Source organism: Mus caroli, chromosome 2, assembly GCF_900094665.2.
Source record: "Mus caroli chromosome 2, CAROLI_EIJ_v1.1, whole genome shotgun sequence".
Lineage (NCBI taxonomy): Eukaryota > Metazoa > Chordata > Mammalia > Rodentia > Muridae > Mus > Mus caroli.
Window position 1 is genome coordinate 52,093,342 of NC_034571.1, and position 6,000 is coordinate 52,099,341.

At 40.5% G+C, this 6,000-nt stretch overlaps 1 long non-coding RNA gene across 1 annotated transcript in view; it reads right to left on the reverse strand.

The window, feature by feature from the left end:
- The window catches only part of LOC110307984, a 47,468-nt gene that overhangs the window by 1,359 nt on the left and 40,109 nt on the right, over window positions 1–6,000 (reverse strand). The window contains exon 2 of the long non-coding RNA XR_002379493.1: window positions 136–233. This is a non-coding gene — a long non-coding RNA (uncharacterized LOC110307984). The remainder of the gene's footprint in view (window positions 1–135; window positions 234–6,000) is intronic.

Here is a 6,000-nt window from a genome sequence, read left to right on the forward strand (position 1 = left end):
TTGCCAAGAGCGTAATTAAAAATTATAAACACAAAATATTGTGTAACTTTACTGAACATTAGTCAGAACCTGGCAAATCCTTAACCAAGGCTCAGACATAAATTTTATGCTAATGAAAAGGGTGGCATGTAATACCTGTCAAGGCTTAATTTACATTACACATCTTCCACAAGGCCCACTCTTCTCCAGCTTATTTGTCAATGCTCTCTGCATTGGGATCTGCTTCGCAGATCCTAAAACACAGGAAAAAAGCACAAGAATTTGGGATTAGTAGTTTGAAGCATCACGTATCTCCAGAGAAGTAGTTCTACTCTCGAGGATATCTGCGTTTTACTTCTCTACATATTTTCTGCTGTTGCTTCTTTGCTCATTCACAGCTCCAAGATCAAGGCAAACAGAAAGGGTCTGTAAGGGTTTCTAACTTTGCTTCATAAAGTTCTAAATTCTTGGAAGGGTTTTTTTGGTTTTTTTGGGGGGGTTGTTTTTTTTTTAACTTTCTATTATGAGACAAGGTCTTATTAAGTTTCCTAGCTGGTTGGGAACACTGTAGCTCAGCAGGTCTTGAACTTGTGGTCCTCCTGCCTCAGGCATCCTCCTGAATAAGCTGTGGCACAAGCCTGAACCCCTAAACCTCACCCTACACCTTTTTATGGGTAATGAAAATGAAAAAAACAAATAATACACATTTGTACACATGCATTCGCTCCTCACACACACACACACACACACACACACACGCTCGTGTCACTTGCCCACAATATCACACATGCATGCCCATACACATCTCTCTGACACTGCACATCACACACACACATCCCCTGACATCTCTCTCTCTCTCTCTCTCTCTCTCTCTCTCTCTCTCTCTCTCTCTCTCTCACACACACACACACACACACACACNCACACACACACACACACACACACACACCACATACATCCATGCACATGCATCACTCTGGTATCACATCATACCATACATACACACATCACACACATATCACACACACCATAAACACACATTACACAAATACTGTAGACACATATCATGTACACATTACACACAAATGCACATACACACATCACTTATCTCCTTGACATCATATATTACATACATATAGGCATACATGTTATACATACATATCACACACACATACATTCATATAGCACATACATACATTCATACCACACACACACATACACACACACACAGACATATACCACCATCCAGAAAAAACTTCAAGCATGGAAAAGGATTTCTCTGCACCTAGAAAAAGGGCCCTGGCCAAACAGAAGTACAAAATGAAACTGACAAGGATCCAGGTTAGCCAAAGGACAAACAAGTCACTCAGAGCTGATACTCAAAGGAGTAATTATGAAAGAAGTAGTAGACTTAGCAGGGTAGACTTAGCAAAGGAGTCCCATGATCTCATGATGCAAGCATCCAGGTGTGTCCGGTGAGATGCCATCATGCAAACGCTACACCTGCCGAATTCATTTGAATCAAAGGCAATGCTTATCTATTTCCAACTGGCCAGACTTGGGAGCCAAATCAGAGCGTTAAAACATGCAGGAACCATCAGAGAGAGAGACCACTTTCTGTTCTCTACACTTCAACACAGGAGAGGGTAAATTGACATATCCTCAACACAGGAATGGTAGACAAGAGAGAAAGAGGAGGTCAGAATACTAAATCCCTTTAAAGCTGGATCAAGCTGTTCCTGACAATACAGGTGAATCACTAGACATGTTTTAAGAGTCAGTTTGTTGTCTTTCAAATGAAGTGAGTTTCTGTTGTTTAACTACGATGATCCCTGATAAATACACCTAACTTACTCCCCTACCTACTTCAGGCATCGTAAGCACAGAACTTACCTGTTAGCCAAAATCAATGCACACATGTACTGTTTATTTATTTGGCTTACTGCTGCTAAGCAAGGGAAGGGAGACTTCACATGATCACATGTGCCAGTTCTAAAGCCAATGTAAGTTCCTAATTTAGGTGAAAATTTTAACGTGGATGGGAATGTTCTTACTACATGGATAACAAACCCTTCTACTACCACAAGAAAACTGAACAGTCAAAGCTGACCAGGTGACATATAACAGCTTTGCTCCCTATCTCTGACATCTTGGATGCTTCAATGGCATCACCTCCATCCTACCATCATCAACTAACCGTGGTCCCCTGAAATGGCCCATGCTGTAGGCATTGGAATCTCATGAACTCCATCCTCAGGGTACAATGGAATCAATCCCATCACTGTTTAACTGTCAAGACCTAGCTTGAGCACACGGCCTCTGTGAATTCACCTGCCGCTAGCCGCACGCTGCCACCCTGCCTTCCCACTCCCATATTCAGAAGTGGAGTATTCTAGTGTTGCCTCTGTTTGAATTCCACTTAGGGCTGTTTGTTTCTTCGTGCAACTCTGTTTTAACAGTCCTCGATTCTGTGAAGAAGAGAGTTCTCTTCATCATCTTGCAGTTTTAAGCATCAGCTCGTTTAGCCATCGTCAATGGTTATCTGTTAAACATGTCAATGAATAATTTAATAAACTAATGGACAGAGAGGCAGAAAGATCCATATTTAGCCAGGTGTGGTGGCACATAGCTTTAATTTCAGCGCTTGAAGTCAGAGACTGGACTCAGAGACAGGCAGGTCTTTATGAATTTGAAGCCAGGCTGGTTTACATAGTGAGGTCTAGGACAGACAGAGCTACATAGTGAGATCCTAGCTTGAAAAATGAGAGAGAGAGAGAGAGAGAGAGAGAGAGAGGGAGAGAGAGAGAGAATATGTGTGTGTATATAGTTGGGAGATTGGAGTCTAGCTAATCATTTTAAGTTAAAATACATATCGTAAAAAGAATAAAATACATTAAGTCATCATATACTAGCATTCTATGCTTTATAAGCATGATAGTGTATTATACAGTGTAATAATTCTTATTTAAACTTGCTTATCTTTTTTCTCTGCATCAAACAAAATATCTTCTTTCTATTCCCTGTATTTTATTTGATATGCATGGCTGATTATTTCCCATATAGGTACAACATCTGTGATTGCATAATATTTTTTAATAACCTGAAACAAATCACTGGGTTGAACAATAAATAAACCCAGATCCTTAAAGAACTGGGTTAAGTACATACAGGAAAAATAAAACTCTCCCCATGTTGTACAAGCACATACATGTACACACACATTCACATTCACACTCCTTAATAATTCCGTGGTTTCAGTATCTTGTGTAGGAAGAAAGTGCTGTCACTTGAAAAGGTTACAGTAATGGATGCTGTTCCTTACAGACCTGTATGAATCTGGGAAGGCTCAGAAACAGAAGGATGAGTGGGGTGGGAGGCGGAGAACGTCTGCACAAAAATCTATCCAGTTATTCCCATTTAATATAGACTCGTACAGACTGTGTTATATGTAGGGAAACCTCTCTCTCTCTCTCTCTCTCTCTCTCTCTCTCTCTCTCTCTCTCTCTCTCTCTCTCAAGATAGATAGCCTTGAACTCATTATGTAGAACAGGCTGGTCTCGAACTGAAGAGATTCACTTGGCTCTGCCTCTCTAGTGCTAGGATTAAAGGTCTGCATCACAATACCCAGCTTCCCTTTGTAGAAATTATCTTTGAGACTATAACTATTTGTCCTTGAAGCTCAGAATAATTGTGCATGCCTCTAATCCTAGCATTTGGACAGCTGAGACAGAAGATTGCTCTGAGTTCAAGGCTAGATTACATATAGTAGTATATAGAAAATTAGGGGTCAGCCTAGATTACATACTGAATTTGAGGGCAGCCTGGGCTATAGAACTAGGATTTTATTTTATTTACCTTTGGTGTGCCTGTATTTTCTGTATCGTGTGTGTGTGTGTCTGACTGTCTGTCTGTCTATACATACATACATATATACACACACATATATGCATGTAATTGAATGAATAATCAAAAAATGAGGTAAAGGCAGATGTTAGCACACAACTGAAATCTAAGCACCATTGAGGATTATTGTCTTTGGAAGTTGCAAAAGCCATACCTGCATCTGGAGATTTAGGTGTGCAGAGCTACTGGCTTGGGCCTCTTGCAGATCCACCTAAAACGCCATTTTTACTCAGTGAAGAAAGGCCACTGAAGCCACTTGCCATGCTAAGATTCCATTTATAGATTTATTCATTTAAATAGTACCCAAATTTTCAATACTAAGACAGATGGCCCCACAGTAGGAGATGTGATGTCCTTGAAAAGATGTGGGTTTTGTTAGGATAAGTATATCTTCATATAATGATCAATTAGGTTTGTGAGCTATGCATCTTGAATAATTTCATAATTCCATCACAATTTTCTGGTTCTAGATTAATCTGGGTCAAAAGAAATGATAATAACATAGGATGATAGAGAGCAACAGAGACTTCAGATGAAAGTAGACTTATCACATGGTACCCGGTCTTTATGGTGCACGTAGCCCACTCCATTTTCTTAAGTGTGTGTGTGTGTATGATGTGTGTGTGTGTGGGGGGGGGGGATGCCAAAGAGCAACCTCAGGTAGCATTCCTCAGGAACAGTATGCCTTGGTTTTTGTGACAGTGATGAAACTCACCCAAACCATCAATCCTGGCTTTTCATTTTAATGTGAGTATTAGGGGTAGAACTCAGATTCTCATGTGTTCAAGTTTGGCCCTGGCTCTTCCTCCCAGCTCCATGCTCCCAAAAATAAGACTCAGACTCAAAATATATTTACAAATACTGTCTTAGTTAGGGTTTTGTGATCAGATACCATGACCAAGGCAACTCTTCTAAGGACAACATTTAATTGGGGCTGGCTTACAGGTTCAGAGGTTCAGTCCATTATCATAAAGGTGAGAACATGGCAGCATCCAGGAAGGCATGGTACAGGCAGAGATGAGAGTTCTACATCTTCATCTGAAGGCTGCTTGCAGAATACTGACTTCCAGGCAACTAGGACAAGGGTATTAAAGGCCACGCTCACAGTGACACACCTACTCCAACAATATTACACTTCCTAATATGAAGACCAGGAGTGTGCCCATTCTATCTACCTCAGTAACACACACATGTAGAAGCAGTCAGACACAGTTTGGGTAGCCATATGAATGTCTCTTTCCCCTCTCTGTTCAGATCCTTGGTCTGTTGTTGGATATCACAAACTGGATACAGAATCTTGCCCCCAAGTCAGGATGGCAGAACAGTCTAAGAAATTGGGCCTAGAGCTTGGGCCCACTTCTATCATGAGGTACATTTACAATTATGACTGACATAAACCATCTCCTATATCAACCATGAGTTTGTATTCCAATCGACTCTAGAATTTAGTTTACATGGCTTACATTCAAAAGCCCTTTGCCACTGCTGCCCACACATGCTGACAGCCCTTCCCATCCTAGCGGGAATAACAGATTTGATTTCTTAAGCATTACAGAATTAAACCAGAATGCTAGTAATACAGGGAGGATCTCATACTGCTTTTGCAATAGGGAGAAAAGTAAGACTTGAGATGAAAATAATCGAGGCTATTTTAAAATAGCCTACATATTGAAAATTGTAATTTCATTTGGTTTCCACAGGTGACATATTCAAATGTCCAAAATTCAAAAGGTCCAAAACCAAAGACAGAGAGTAATTTTGTCACATCTCTGTTACCCTACACTGATTTCTTGCCAAGCTAACTCAACATAATTTACCTCTTATATTTTCTCATAGAGATACTTATATATATTCTTTGAACGAAATAGAGAGATTGTCTATCTTCTAATGTCTTACTTTGGCAATAGTTTTATATTAGTATATAAAAAGCTGGGCAGTGGTAGCACCACCCCTTCCATTTCAGCAGTTGGGAGGCAGAGGTAGGAGCATCACTGAGTTCGAGGCCAGCTTGGTGTAGAGAGCAAATTTCAGGGCTGCCAGGGGCTACATACTACACACAGAAAGCCTGTCGAAAGGAAGGAAGGAAGGAAGGAAGGAAGGAAGGAAGGAAGGAAGGAA